Genomic DNA, 17,101 nt, shown 5'->3' with positions numbered 1-17,101 from the left:
ATTTTTCGTGTTCCTAGGAAAATCCCCAGATGCCTGTTGACAGCTTCCTTCTCAGCATCACTCCACATCTTCTTTGTCTGGCGTTCTTTGTGCTCTGTAGTAAGATGACGTGGCAACTTCTTTTGCCCCTTCAAACAGAAGGGACAGAACTGTGGCTTATCCCACCTGCGTCTTCCAATTTCGTTTGATGTGCTTAAGACCTCGATGTCAGATTGCTCACATGAAGAACTGGAGGCCTTGGGATTTTGACAATCGGAAGATTCAGCTTGTTGATTGTTTGCCCCAATGGAATCTCTAGGTTCACAGTCAAACACGACACTAGCATCATCACTATCACAATCGGGATGTGGATATCCACTTCTGTCTGAAGTATTAGAAACTTGGGAAATTCTTTTTCTACGTCTAGTTCCTGGAATCTGCAAGATGTCATCAGAACAGCTAACATCACCATCAGTGGCTGAGTCCGGTACGTAATCAGGGTCAGGTACATAATCGGGATCATCGGGATCTGAATCTTCAGAATCACTGGCAAAAATCACAGCTGTGGCATCAGATGACTTCACTGTTTGGTTGGCACTGTAACAATTACTTGTTTCATTGCCTTCCTGGTTGGAACTGGCAGTTGGAAGTGTCTGCATGCTCAGACTGGCAGTGACAGGTGGCTCAACACCGGCAGATAGACTGGATTTAGGTGGTTGACATTCCTCCAGATGGGGACTTGTTTCACCAGCCGAATATGCCTGAGTGTCTGCAAAAGTAGAGGTGGCATGTGGAAACTCAACTCGTCTGAGGGCTTTACTGGGTTTGCATGGATCATTGTCTTCCTGATGGATACTGCTATTTTGCGTTTCTCCTTCTTGCTGAAGATCCGGAATGGCAACATTAGACAACTCACCATGTCTAACAGCTTGGCTCAAAGGACTAGTTTCACCGTCTTCTCCATGGGGACTTGACTGACCAGCTGATAGTGTAGGCTTGCCCAGCTTTGCAGCAGTGGCATGAGATGACTCATTACATCTGCCAGCCAGGTTGAATAGACACACTTCACTGTCTTCATAGGGACTCGACTCACCAGCTGAAGGTGTAGGCTTGCACAGATTAGCAGCAGTGGCAAGAGATGACTCATTACATCCAGCAGCTAGTTTGAATGGACATGCTTCACCGTCTTCATGGGGACTTGACTGACCAGCTGAAGGTGTAAGCCTGTCCAGACTAGCAGCAGTGGCAAGAGATGACCCATTACATCTGGCAGCTAGGTTGAATGGACATGCATTACTGTCTTCATGGGGACTTGACTGACCAGCTGAAGGTGTAGGTTTGCCCATATCTGCAGCAGTGGCATGAGATGATGCATCAAGAAGGGCAATTTGGTTTAATGTGGATGTTACGTCTTCCTGGAGGGGACTTGACTGACCAGCTGCCTTAGCCTGGGTTCTAACTTCAACATATAAAAAAGGATGAAAAGGAAAATAAACGTCATTTGTACTGATTATGATTTTGATGCCAAAGAATTTGACCTGTTCCTTATAAATTGCATGTTTGAATGAAAATGGGATCACATTTGTATTTATAAAGAAACAATAGGATAATTCAGGACTGTATATACTCAAACCAAGCAGATGACACTCTTTCTACGGAATATTGCTGTGCAAGCGTACTGTGTGTAATTGTACAAAAATTGTTGCTCCCTTTGCCAAAAACTTGGCTTAATCTTTTACAGGCATAGCAACTAGTTGAAAAGTTGGGTGGGGGGGGGGGATGGGAGGCAAATGACCAATGACCGCCGGCAAAAATTTTCCAATAGGGGCAAAAATAGTTTATTTGAGAAGTGAGAACCTCCTTTTTTCATTTCCAGTAATAGGGACTTTTCAGATGGCAAAGAACACCAGATAAGATGTTTCAGTGCCACCATGTGATACAAAAGTGTGGGTGGGGGTTGTGAAGGTACTCTTGCCACCCCCCCCCCTTGAAAGTGAGGGGGCACATCTACCCCTTCTCCAATGCCGTCTTTAGCACTTTTGGATAATTAAACAGACCGAAACCCAGCAGTTTGAAGTGGAAGATGATGAATTAGTGAATTAAATGATTATGAATTTAGCATAATTATAGGGGTGAAGGCAAGCAAAGTGAGTGATATAAAACAATTATGTATCTCAAAGAGCTCGCAGGAAAGTGCATTTAGGGCTACACAAGCTTCAGCTGATTAGATAAGCTTTGAGGAGGTTCACAACAATGAAAGGATTTGAAACATGTGCCAGTACCTTACGCCATGGGTAGTCATCCTCTCCATAGTTGTATCTAAGTTCAGCTCCTTGATTGATGTCAGTCAGTGCAAACAAACACAGATGGGGAACATTGTTAAATACAAGCTTCTTCATTCTGCAGTTGGGCTTTGTTTCTTCATCATTGATGTATCTTGCCAAGCAGCTCCCTTCACTTGAGGCATCAATTCTGTTACATATGAGACAAAATATAGGTGACACTGCAATCAATTTTTTTTTGCCCCATTTTGCAAAACCTGAAATCACATGTAGCTTTTAATTTTGTTTTTCAACATTAAATTTAACCGAGCAAGGGGCCATTGATAATTTGTAATGTTGATGTATTTCATTTTTTCCCCCAAATTGTGTGGGTGGTTCAAGGCAAAAAAAAAAAATAATAATACAAAAAATAGAAAATCCAAATTCTCCCTTTTCTCCTAAAAAGGGTGAAAAATGAAACACAAATTACAATTGTAATTTTGTTTAATCAGAAATGGGGTGGGTCGGTGGAGTTTCCCAAAAGTATTGGAAAAAAAAAATCAACATTTTAAAACTCTGAAAATTAAAAATGGCCCATAATGTATAACATGGGAACAAGCGAACTGTTACATGAAAGGATCACATATCGCTTGCCTAATCAATACTGATAATATCCATATTCATTTTCTTTGTCCAAGCCCAGCTCTAAGCATGGCAGAATTACTAGTCCTTTACACATGCCATACAACAGATGGATGTTTCCATAAATTAGGGACACACTCATTTTTGTGTGTGTGTGTGTCTCCTTTACAAATAAAACCAATTTTGGAAATTGCACAAAATTATCGTGCAAATATCACTTTTGTAACAAAAAAGTGGTATACACAAAAACTTGTGCGATGCCTAATTCACTGTTTAATGTACAAAATGTTTGATCATGTTATATTACTAGCAAGATAACAGATTGGTTTCTTGCATAAGGGGGAATACAAAAATGTCACAAAGTGTGTCCCTTAACTATGGAATCACCCAGATCCTCAAAAGTCAGCAACAATTTCCCTGTTTTCCAACATCTGATTTAAGGCCAACTCAATACCACCCCAAATCATTTGATGTTAGATATACATGTACATGTATATTTCAAAATTCAAATTCAAATTTATTTCACATGCTAAAAAGAAAACATCACGTTCACAATAAAACAGAAGAGAAAAATGTATACATACATAGCACGTGAGGGATCAGTAAAGGCCGTATAAAGCCTATTGTGGCCGATTCCCTTACAACAATAAATAGGACCCAATTTACATTAAAGGAACAAAAACAACAAAGAAACATCACAACAATAAGAAAGGGGAAAATGGCAAAATTATTTCAGTAATTACTCAATTGCACTTTGGATTAAAAACATTTTGTATTTACGTTTAAAAGATGACAGTATTGGACTCTCTTTAATAATAATTGGCAACTCATTCCAGCATTTTGCTCCAGTGTATCTAATTGTAGTCTTTGAGAACTTACATCGGTAAAAAGGTACACATATCTCGTTGGCACGTCTAGTGTTGTAGGCATGGATTGCACTATTTGGGGTAAACGAATTATGGAACGTGACAGGTAAGACACCTTTAAAGTATGAAAACATAAATGTAGCCACTTGTAATTGCACAATTTGATCAATTTTCAAAATTTTCAATTTCTTAAACAGTATTGCAGTGTGTGTGTGTGTGTACGGATTTACATTACAGAGTATTCTTATTGCACGCTTTTGTAACATCAAAACACGATTCAATAAATATAACGAACTATGACCCCATATTATTGCACAATACGTTAAATGTGGGGAAATCATTGTATGATACATTGTCAAAAGAATTTTTAAAGGAAATATATGTTTCAGATAATTCATGACACCAACAATTCTGCTTATTTTGATACAAATATCATCAAAATGACCTTTCCATGTTAACCCATCATCAATTGTAACACCAAGAAATTTTACTCTATTGACCTGCTTGATTTTGACATTACCTATATATATTTGTAAAACATCTTCATCTATTACCTTATTCTTTGTCCTAAAATACCATATAGCATGTTTTATCAATATTTAAAACCAAACGATTTGCAGTAAACCAAGAATACACTTTCTGCATTTCAGAATTAATCATATTGTTATATGTACATTTGTATCATATACATGATATCCTGGGGCCGTATTCTGAGAGCTAATTAAGTGTCTGATTAGCACTTAATTACCGAATTGGTATTCTGAGAGCATGATTAAGTAGGGGATATATCAACTACCATAGCAACAAGCGTTTTGGCGGGAAGGACCTATGCGTTTGCGTGTATCAATGCGCGTGCACCTCTGAGTGGACTTAATCACAGAGTTAATTACGAATCGGTATTCTGAGTGTGTAATTAAGTATGAAAGTTAATGGAAAATTTAATGATACCAAAGAGTGTCATTAACTACTCCGATATCACGCATTACATCGTGTTTTCTCTGCCACAACGATGCTTACCGTCTTCGGTAACCGAGGAGCGGTTGAATCTTGTTATCATGGTATCCGTAAGTCAGAGAAAAAAAGAAATATAGCCGATCTTCGAGGAATTTTGTCATTTTATGTGAGCAAAGAGGTTGAGGTCTTCGCGTGCGTAGGTGAGGGGTTGTAATCAAATACCGGAGTGTGCGCACGGAGCTCTTGTGTTGTAATTACAGGTGGCGTGCAGGAGCGCTCATTAAGGGCATATTTGCGCGTGTAATCATCATTTTGGCTTCTAACAACGCGTCTGATTGGATGGAATAACAATTAGATGGGAGGGACCTAAGATAATTACAGGGGACTTAATCATACCTTAATTACGTCCTCAGAATACCGATTTTGCCCATGATTAAGGGCCTATTAACTTCACGACTTAATCACGAAGTTAATTACAGACTTAATTACGACCTCAGAATACCACCCATGGTAACACCTGCATGATAGCCAGCATGTTTTGCATGTACATACATGTATACATGTATATATGCAGCAGCATAGCACTGAGAGGCAAGTGATGTCTCAGTTGGAAAATGGAGTGACAGCAAATGAAGCACTAATGGTAGTAAAATGGCCACAATTTCATTAGCGATTGCCGACTGGTGGTGTTTCGCCCCTTAAAACAGTAAACAAAAACAAAAAACATAAATAAATGGTCATCACTTTCTAAAACCAACAAGTCGGCAAGCCATCTGTGACACCCCCCTCCCCTAACAGAAAATTCCTTTGCCATGCTGCTAGTCAAACTGCTAGTAAATGTCCACAGTGGCAGTCTCTATGGAAAGGGTCCACTATTGCAGGTTATATAATAAAGGTTGTTTACTATCAAACGTGATTGTGAATAGTACAGTCTCTATGAAAAGGGTCCACTATTGCAGGTTTTATAGTATAGGGTTTTGTACTATCAGGCCTAATTGTTAATAGCACAGCTACCCCTCTTTTGAAAGGGTCCACTATTGCAGGCTATAAAATAGGGGTTGTGTAATATCAAGCATAAGTGTTAATAGCACAATTATGGAAAGAGTCCACTATTATACGAATAATTTATGAGTTGTGAGTGCATAGGGCACGAATACCGCACGAGGCGCGAGATAAGCCACTGGTCTATTCAACAAGGCGCGTAGCGCCGCGTTGAATAGACCAGTGGCGAATCTCGCGCCGAGTGCGGTATTACGTGCCCCAATGCACGAACAAAATCATAAATTATTCGTTTTATACAACACCTTGTCCACAATCACAGTACTAAATTAGTGACCGCCAACTCAGGAAGGCCCCAAAATAAATGTAACAATTAAGGCCGAGAATTGTAAACCACCCTGTGTACTGCTTTCAAACACTCGTCATGATTCGACCACAACAGTCACAGTAATCACAAACTTCGCAGGGTCTATACCCATTCTACGCTAACGTTAGATCGAGTTAGGCCTGACTGTTAGGCCGATCTGAGATGTCGGTAGATCTAGTAGTAGGTCTAGACTTTGTCTATTTCCGAAAATGATTTTGTATAAAAACACAGAAAAATAACCAAATTACGGTTTCTCAACTTGAAATGAAGTCTTGATTTTGGGATCACTGTGGTCCACGTAGCAGATCAGAGTCAAAAGTAAAAACACAGCAGTAGGTATAAAGGCCGCAATACATGCAACTAGCTAGGTAAAGCAGCTGCGCGTACACGTTAACGTTGCAGTACTCCGCCGCGCCTGGGGTCCGTTTCATGAAAGTCTTAAGAGAGACTTTCTCTCTCCTAAGTCACACTTAGGAGAGACTTTGCTAAAAACCGTTTCATGAAAAAGCTATCGCATAAAGCTATCACATAAACTCAGACTTAGGAGAGACTTTTTCTACAAACCATTTCATGAACGAAGCTAGCACATAAAGTCTCTCCTAACTTGGCAAAGCTATCACATAAATCTAGGAGTGGTCAGGAGCACTCCTAAGTTTATGTGATAGCTTTTTGAGAGTCATTGTATCAAACTTTTTTTCTCATTTTTGGAGTAATTGACCCCAAATTTGGCATGTGTGACCACTGTCAAAGGTAGATGTGCAAGACATCTTTTTCGTTAATATCGCGTAATGCTTTGCCATGGCAACGACATATTTTCATAAAAATCACACAAATTATTGTGGATTACACTACTACACTCAGTTTTAAAGCAATGCAGTTGAAATTCAGCATAGAATCAGATCAATGTAATGTGTAGTTGTGCAAGACGCTTTTTTCCCTGTGTGGATGTGAAGAAATCTGTTGCCATGGCAACAACAGTTTTTTCTATACCAATCATACAAAGAAATATGTGGATTGATCTAACTTCGTATAGTTTTTTAGCATTTGACCTAAATTTTGGCACATGTGACCGCTACAGTATGTAGATGTGCAAAACTAATCTTTTGTTGATGTTGAACAATGCGTTGCCATGGTAACAGCATTTTTTTCACTTAAAAGCATCTAAAATATTGTGAATTCAGATAAATTTGTCAGTCTTTGAGCAATGGCTTGAAATTTGGCACATGTGACCGGTATAGTACGTAGATGTGCAAACTTCATTTTTCGTCATTGTTGAACAATGCGTTGCCATGGTAACAACAGACTTTGAATAAAAAGCATACAAAACTATTGTGGATTCAGCCATCTCCCTCAGCTTTTGAGCATTTGGCTTGAAATTTGGCACATGTGACCACTATGATATGCAGTTGTGCAAACTTCAATCTTTCATAGATATGGAACATTGTGTTGCCATGGTAACAGCATTTTCAATGAATATAATACAAAAAATTTGTGGATTCAGTTTACTCCTTCAGTATTTGAGCATTTTACTTGAAATTTGGCACATGAGACTGCTAAAGTACATTGACTGATGTGCGAATTTCTTCTTTGATCGTTGTCAATGTGTTGCCATGGTAACAGAGTATTCTGAATGAAAATCATATAAAAATACTGTGGATTCAGCTAACTTCCTCAGCTTTTGAGCATTTGACTTGATATTTGACACATGTGACAGTCATAATATGTATTTGTGCAAACCTTTCTTTCAAATTTTCTTCCATTAATATTGGACAGTGTGTTGCCATGGTAACATCATTTTTTTAATGAAAATCATAAGACTTACCAGTTTATTCATCCAACTCCATCAGTTTTTGAGCACTTGATTTGCGGTACGTAATTATGACACATAATTTAATGACGAACAGATTTTTTCAATAAACAAAGCATGACTTTATTCTATGTTGAACAATGCGTTCCCATGGTAACAACTTTTTATAAAAAATAAAACCGTATAAAGTTAGTGCTGGTTGAACGAACTCCCTCAGTTGGAGGTGGGGGTAAAAATCACAATGAGTGATAGTTCAAGTTTCTGCAGGTATTCATGGTTTCATACTTGGATTTGATTTTACTCATCAATTGCCACAATTGAAACACATTTCATTTAAAGATGCATAATGATAAGCGCCGATAATGATTCAATTATTTAATTCATTCACCACTATCAATTTCATACTCATTAACCCTATTAAGCCCAAGCTATTTTGACCCTTCCCAGGCCCAAGGGGGGGGGGGGCACATTGTGCCCCCCCCCCAATATAACTTTGTTATTGTTTGATGTCTCATCGTCATATTTGGCACATGGGTAGAGCAACTCATACTCTACATGACCGCATACTTGAGTTGTTTCAAGGTCACCCATAGAGGGCGCTATTTATCAAAATATAAAGAAATACATAGGAAATATGCTAAAAACATGATTTTTTTGTATAATTTCTTTATCCCCAGTATATATGTCTTATCATAGACCAATATTTTTCATATTTGCCACAAATGATGTGCAAGTCAAAGCTGATTATTTGTTATGGTTGAAATTTCTCAAGGTCACCACATGGGGGCGCTATTCATAACAAAATAAAGAAATACATTATGAGACCTATGATGTATTGTTTGGGATAGGTACATGCATAGTAATCATATTTCATATTCCCATAATATTGGAATTTTAAGTTTGCAGATTGATAATGTGATAAACAAATGATATTAGAGGTATAACTTGGGTGAAGGAATCAAAATGACACAAAATAGAACGTCAATCTTTGGAAAATACTGTTATTTTCAAGCATCTCTATTATATCTACTGTTTTATGCTGTTGGCACAGAAAAACAAAGGAAATAATAGGAAAAACATTTCAAGACCATAATTACTTCACATTCTGCTTCTTCAGCAAATTTCAGCCAAGAAACGCCCATTTCATACATTATAATAATATTATTGTAAATTTGAATTGGAATAGAAAAATACGCAAAAATCTGACTGAGATGGTTGTCAGTTTATGGTTGCCATGGCAACCAGCAATATCAAATATAGCTAAATTATATATCAAAACGTTCGGAATAAGATTTTAGGAAAAGTCACCAAATTTGGTTAAAATTGGATAAAGGGCGAAGGAGTGGCGAATGAAAATCTGGTAGGGGGGCACAATGTGCCCCCCCCCCCTTGGGCTTTTAGGGTTAATATTAGTTCTACACAATTTAACTACATGTCATGTGACAGATTATGTAACTGCAGAAACTACTGAAACAGTTGTTGCTGTCAAATTTTCATATTCTGGTTGCCTGATTTATTGGAAAATCTGATCTTGAAAACATGTATTTCATTATTCAATATCGTCATAATCACAGCACAATTATCATAACCACAATGATGATACTGGTAAGAGTCTTTGTGAAATTATTATCACTCACAGTATTTTCTGGTATTACACTCTACTTCATTTCTACATAATAAGTTATTCTTAATTATATCTTTCTGATCAAATTATAATTGCCCGCATAGATATAATTTTCTAACTTGGTTACATAAAGTTTGCCGTCACACGCCTGGAAACTATAACAAAAATAATGCACTGCAACGTTCACTGATGTATTTATGTTTGGATCACTTATACCTCAACACATCTTTCATAATCATTTGAAATATTTTCATGGTTTATTAATCAAATTGTGAAAGCAGCTGAACTTCAAGCAATTCTATCATTGCAAATATTTGGTAAGCATACAATGATATGTGTTGCAATCCACTGTTTTTGCACTCTGAGGTTCCCTACATCAGAATACTAATTATGATAATAGTACTAATAATATTGACCTTGTCTGCTACACAATAGCTTTTATTCATCAAAGCAATCAGAAATCAGACTGTTATGTGCTGACAGAGATTTGCATTTGTCCATTTTAAAATGGTTTCTTCCACTTTACTATAAATCTTCTTTTCGGTTTTTTTTAATCTTTTTTTTTATTTATTTATTTTTTTTTTTTAGTGTGCTTCGATTCACCCGTTTGCTTTTCACTGACTTTTTTGCATGCTTAGCTGTTCTGTTTTGTTTTGCAATGCATTTGTTTCTCTTTTCTTCTAAGGGGGATTTGTCTCATTTCTGGTTTTGTTAATGCCTGGCAAAGCACTTATGCCATCACCAATGGACTCATCTATGACAAAACTCTGAGTGAAGTTCAGCAGTCAAACTGCAATAGTCTGATTGTAGCTTCATATCTAACACTGCAATTGTGACTCTGCATCACAAAACCCCCAAAAAGTCACAAAAAGTCACCAAACATGGATTTCTGGTTAAAGGGATGTTGTAGTTTTGGTTGAGACCTGGTTTCAGATTTTTTTTTTTTGTGTGTGTGATATGAGAAACCTCTTCTGAAATATGAAAGGGCACATAATTCCAAGAAGAATTCAATGTTTACTTGATGAAATTGGTTTTGAAATGGCTGAAATATGCAAAATAAAGCGATTCCTAATAAAAGGTGGAACCAACCTTTCATTAGAATCGCTTTTACTTTGTTTTACTTTGTTTTCGGATGTCTCAGCCATTTCAAAATCGATTTTCATCAAATGAACTTTGAATTCCTCTGAGAATGGTATGCTCTTTAGCACTTCATTAGTGGTTTCTTAGTATCTTCCAAAAAGTTAAAAGCTCAATCCTCTTTCTGAAAGAGCAGACTCTAAGATTTAAAATGATGTACAACTCAATTCAGATGGACTCTCCTAACCTATCTGTATATTAGAAAGCACAACCTCTGCAAAATCATAATCCTTTCCATGTTACTTCCGACTTCCAGTTGTTTTGCTGGTTGTGAAACATTGATGTGTATACTACGTAAAAGATTACAGCCGAAATAATTAATGAAATCATCGTGATGTTCATATTATTTCACACTGTATTTTCCAAATGAATAATTTCATTCTTTCAGAATGGTCCGTTATAATGAGGAAGAGATAGTCGTAAAAAGGATCACGAATTCAACCATGTCGTGTACCTTTCAAGGACACATGTACAAAATGCGAAGAGATTTTGGGGAGAAAAATACAAAATGCATTTTCAACCCCTGCTGGTGCAAACATCATGGAATACAGCCTAAATAATTAATAATGTAATCATCGCGATCCCGCTGGGCGCACACAGCGTAAAATAAGTTTAATAATGCATGTTACTCTGCTTGCACCCATGTTCAGAAAAAAAGTAACACATGTATTTGATACAATGTGATTTTGTTTATTAAAATTTTATACTGTGTTTCACAAATGATATTTTCATTCTTTCAGAATGGTTCAATACACGAGGAAGAGATACGTGTAGAAAGGATTACGAATTCAACCCTGCCGTGCACTTTTCGAGAAGGCATGCACAACACACGCGAAGAGATTTTTCAGAAGAAAAACAAAGAACGCGTTTTCAACCCCTTCTTTTTCTTTAAATTCTTTTGGTATCAACTCACAAATGATTCCTTTTTATCCTTTCTCAATAATAATGATCCATTTACTTGTGTAATAACAACACAAAGACTGCTCATAAGTTTGATTGCTTGGTATATGTGACTCCATGCTTATGTTTTCTTTGTTTTTAGTGCGTACGGTTATAACGAGGAACCGGTCATAACGAGGCAATATTGGCGGTCCCACGGACCTCGTTATAACGGGGTTTCACTGTATATACATTGATTTTGAAGGATTAAATTCATATATATATATATATATATATATATTTACAGCCGTAAAAACTATCATATGTTGCATTCAACCTGTCTGCATCACCCTCGGCAAGCTCCATGCCTTGAGAATCTATATGAAAGAAAAAAGAAATACAAATATGGAAAAACAAATATTGGTTACATACTGAAATTTTATGACACGCCATTCATCCCCTCTGCCTGACATTATACAGAGTGTTAAATATGTGGGCTTACAGTTGAATGAATACACACACGACTGGCACACATATCATTACACAGAACTACTTTTCAGCAATTTCTTATACAGTATATTAGAAACAGTTTAACAGCATCTACGAAAAAAAAACTAAGAAAATCGTCTGGGATGTCATACACAAGAATTAGTGTAGCAGATTCTTCCTGATAACAAAAAAGGTGTGACACAGACTCAAAATGAGAATGTGATTGTGACTTTAAACACTCGTCTGACAGAACGTTATACATTTATGACTTTTTAAAAAGGATTGTAACTTATGTCAGGCAAGCTGGGGGTTCCAAAATAAACAGAAAGATGATTCAATGGGTTATGCAATAAATCAGCTGCATTGCTATGTCAGTGCGTTAATCAACTAATGTAAGCCGTACTGAATTCCCAATTGTGGCTGATATAGACATAAACATTAAATCAACTCCCAACTGGGGTGTATAAATGCACTAATTTCTTCATTTCTCGTATGGAACAGTTCACATATAGAGGTGACATTGTTTGTCCACCAAGTCTACAATAATTGCTAAAATAAGAAAGACCGAATTACCTGTAACTGATATGTCATCAACAGAGGTTGCCCTTTTTCAACTGTTATTCAAGTTGTTTATTTTGTAAAATCTTTATACTTTCAAGTTTAATTTGAGAAAAGCATACCTGTGTTCTGTCGTAGATAAGATGCTGCTATACAGTTTGTAGTCCAATTGTAGTCTGACTCTGACCTGGGTGAAGTTCAGCTGCAGTTGTCTGTCCCAAGGCTTGGTGAGGTTCAGCTCTCTTCAGGCCTTTGGGTGTGCAAATTTAAGAACAGTTAAATACCATACAAACAGAAACATCGGATGCACACATGGGATAGTTGGAAAATATTTGAGATGAGTGTACATCTTTATTAAAACAAGCAATAATAACAAAATGTTCATTAATGATTATCAATTTTGTAAGATATATTATGTGAACAACAAGTTTTAATTGCCAGTTTTCAAAGCTTGAATCACTATGTAATGAGCCCCTGTTAGCAAATTGTAAGAGTATGAGGTAATTTTAGTAATGAATGAGAGGGTAAATTAATAATAAGCATTCACTTTATTCAGTTGGCAGCAGAATTATTCACCCCCCTTGCATTATGGACACTATAGCAAAATAAATAACATTACAATTACTAAATCATATACAAGTGGTGAACAGATAGTTTATGACAAATGCCTACCTGATCAATAGTCTTTGATTTGCATATAGTTAGAAACTTTGATCATTCATGCATGAAGAGATAAGGTCCAGTGAGCACATTATGGTCATTTCAGACCTTTCTGTGATCACTGAAGCATGACGTGTTATGGTCTGATGATAACGATTAATTTCTTTTGTTTTTATGGAATTTTAAATAGTATCTTGCCATTCTATGCACAACTCTTAGCATTTCATTGGGTTATATTCATTTTGACATGACTTAAACTTTGAATTATTAATATCACGGCTAAACCTCTGTACAAACTCTATGGTGGCAACTTTCACTAGAAATGAGTTCATTTAGATATTTTTGTACAACGAAAAATGCCAATTGAAATATTAAGAATCCTACATCAAATTCCATCATATTGTGTCACCTATCAAAACATTGAGTGAACAAACCATATTCAACGAAGCATTTCAGTGATCACTGAAAGGACTGAAAATGACCATAAATGTGCTCATTGGACCATATCTCTTTATACATGAATGATCAAAGTTTGTAACTATATGCAAATCAAAGGCTACTGATCTGTTATTTACTTGTAGCAAACTATCTGATCACCACTTGTATGATTTAGAAATGATCTCAGTTATAATGTAATTCATTATGCCAGAGTGTCCAACATGCAAGAGAGGGGCTGAATAATTTTGCTGCCAACTGTAGATGATCACGATAACATGATTTCTCAACTTGCTTCAATAGCTAAAAATAATCATTTAACACACCAAATGAAGATGGTGGAATATCCATGACACTGTCACTTGACTTTTCCATTTGCATCTTGCCCCCAGTCCTTAACTCTGAAGTGGATGAAGTTCACATGTTGTCTGGTCCTTGGCTGTTTGGAGTTTATTCAATATACAAGAACAGTTAATATCTTACAAACAAAACAATAGTGCAGGACATGGGACATTAGAAAGTATGTTAGAGATGGTTGCTTTGCCTTTGCTATAACAAGCTATAGCAATCAAATTGAAAAGCCCTACCATTGATTTTGAAAGAATGAATTCACTAGTATCTACTGATCCATAAGCTATAAATAGGACTTTTCACAGTTTAAAATGATTAGCTATGTCGAATATTCTCGTTTCAAACATTGTAAGAGCATAAGGTGGTTTTGATACTAGAAAAGGGAGAGGGTAAATAAACAATCATAGTAGGGCCTACATTATTAAGATAACGTGACTGCTAAAGTTTGTTTCAGGAGCTTGATACATGTAGACATGCAGGTACCCCCCCCCCTTCCATGAATTATCTCTTTTCAATTGGATCAGTATGTAATATTCTACAGATAGTGAAATAAAAAATGCAAAAAAACAGTTGTTTCTAGAAGGGTCACTATTCACTGGATAACAATGTTTGTTTTCAATTACCAAGATGGACATTACAGCAAACATTGTTTTCAATATTTCCTGTCTAACACTATTCAACTAAAAATCCAGAGACAATTTGATGTCCAAATGTAAATAATGTTGCAATTGTAGTATTTGAAAATATACAGATATGTTGTCTGCTAAAATAGTATTATAAGCTAAAATACTTGCATTCTGTTGAAGGTGACCATGCTGGTAGATACATCGTAAGTCTCGACGAAGTTCAGTAGCAGTCTAGCTGTGGAGAAGATGGAAGTTCAGCAGTTTGGTTCTGTGTTCAGTGAAGTTCAGCAACTGACTCTGGGCTTTATTAGATGAAGAAGTCTGATTGTAGCAGTCTGACTGATGTTCCATATCTAACATTATAATTAAAAATGTGAATACAAAATAGAAAATGTGTTTTCAAACTGTTGTTTGATTATACAAGATTTTACACACAATATCTAGAATCTGCATGAAATTTGAAATCAGTTCACATGTTTTTGCAGTTTAAATATATAAAGGATCTTATATTATTATTTTTTTTTGGGGGGGGGGATGATTAAAAGACATACTACTAGTATTTGAGTTGTCTCAATTCAACATGTGTAAGCCTATAGTTTAGGGTATTATGACTTCTTGAGGTTCTAGATCTTGTCGCTAGGCATCCATGTTGCAAGGTCTACATCTACCTAAGATCTGGTAGGACCAGCTGTACTGTGGCTTCACATTCGGGTTGATCACAGTTACAGCCTGAGATGCAGCCACAGTCTGACTCTGATCATCAACTGTTGTCATGTCATCATCATCAGTTAAATTGCTAAAAGAAGTTGTGTAAGCGGTATTAGCATCGGAGTATGGACCTATAGAATCTACTAACTGCCTAGATAGATAGCACTATTAAGAAGACCTATTAACTTCCTTACTGATGAGTGATAGGCCTACTTATGTTAATGATAATATGTTTAAGAATATCAAGGCAAAGGGTCTAGTCTGGTTATACTTTTGGTATACACTGGTTAAGTAGTATCTAGGTCAGTAGGTGCTACTCAGGATCACTATACCACTGGATTCTATATCTATAGACATCTGGTAGTATAGCAGTAGAATTCTAGAGGTTCCATGCCAATGAATTTAGGTAAACATCATTCTCTATCTTATTGTGACACATGCATTGCGATTACAGTGCTGTATGCACTTAGAATTGTTGAAGATAGCTTTCAAGTCTGAACCAAGATCTGAACCATGGTTTCCAATTCATATTCTGTGTAGACCTGGATCTACGTACTACTACTAGGCCCTACTATTACTACCGTACTTGATTTTGTTAGTCTAACCACTGTCGGACTCTCCAGATAGTACTACCGGCCCTAACCCCAGGGCACTCCCTGTTAGTTGTACCAGTACACAGTGCTTCGCGTTCGGGCTGGTCGCAGTTATAACCCCTAACCCCTAGTATTTTACAAGTTTTTGTTGTAGACCTATATTAGTAACGCTAGATAGTAACATTAGGACTTGTAAACGTAACAATGACACAGGTAACGTACAGCTGGTTCTCTGTAGTGTAAATGCTAACGCTATAAGTTCACGTTAGGGCCTAAACTAAAAAACATTAGGCTTTATTAGGCTAGGCCCATAATTCTGTTGGACAAAATAACCTGAGATTTTCTAGACTGAAAAAAAAACCCAGATCTTTCCTGTCGATTTGACACAAAACAGAAAATTTGTATCACTTCTGAATGCTATCCACACAGCTAGTGACAGTGTAATTATTCAATGTTAGACACGTCTTCAAAAATATAATATTAATAATAAAATGCAGACCAATTCTTTACTTATGAAATTTCCGGTTTCTTCTTCGATCCCTTCACTATTCACGCCTTAAGTTACCTGCAATTCACCCATACATGAACAAATCGGGCAATTGCTCTCATGAAATATCTGCACGCTAAAAATCAACCCACAAACATTTCACTATTTCTTGTAGAAGTCGTACAATGTCGATTGCTGGCGCTTTGCTGCTGTGAGCCACAGAACTCTGTGAGCGGCCATGCATTAGTAGCCCCCCGCGAAGCCGTGCTATAGTACCTTTGAGCCGTGCAATAGGCTCATGCCGGGGGCCTATTGTATGGCTGTCACTCTCAATGAGTTTGATAGGTATTTTCTATTGAATGTCATGTGACATGTTCTTGGCCAATCGCAATTCGACATCATTCTGAGGTGTTGTATAATGCAGGCTATACATGTATGATAAGGGTTGTGTACTACGCGAGTATCTAGTCTAATTATTAAAGGGCAAGTCCACCCCAACGAAAAGTTGATTTGAATAAATACAGAAAAATCCAACAAGCATAATACTGAAAATTTCTTTAAAAATCGGATGTAGAATAAGGAAGTTATGACATTTTAAAGTTTTGCTTATTTTTACAAAACAGTTATATGCACAACACTGGTGATATGAAAATGAGAGAGTCGATGATGTCACACACTC

At 36.8% G+C, this 17,101-nt stretch overlaps 1 long non-coding RNA gene across 1 annotated transcript; it reads right to left on the bottom strand.

Moving 5' to 3' along the window:
• Positions 1-11,797: 11,797 nt before the first annotated feature.
• LOC140238429 (uncharacterized) lies at positions 11,798-15,062 on the bottom strand. Its single transcript, XR_011901910.1, has 4 exons — positions 14,803-15,062; positions 13,984-14,096; positions 12,685-12,812; positions 11,798-11,892 (listed from the first exon to the last, which is right to left on the bottom strand). It is a non-coding gene; the product is annotated as an uncharacterized lncRNA (long non-coding RNA).
• Positions 15,063-17,101: the final 2,039 nt, after the last annotated feature.

This window comes from Diadema setosum, chromosome 15 (genome assembly GCF_964275005.1).
Source record: "Diadema setosum chromosome 15, eeDiaSeto1, whole genome shotgun sequence".
Lineage (NCBI taxonomy): Eukaryota > Metazoa > Echinodermata > Echinoidea > Diadematoida > Diadematidae > Diadema > Diadema setosum.
This window is presented reverse-complemented; position numbering and strand designations above follow the sequence as displayed.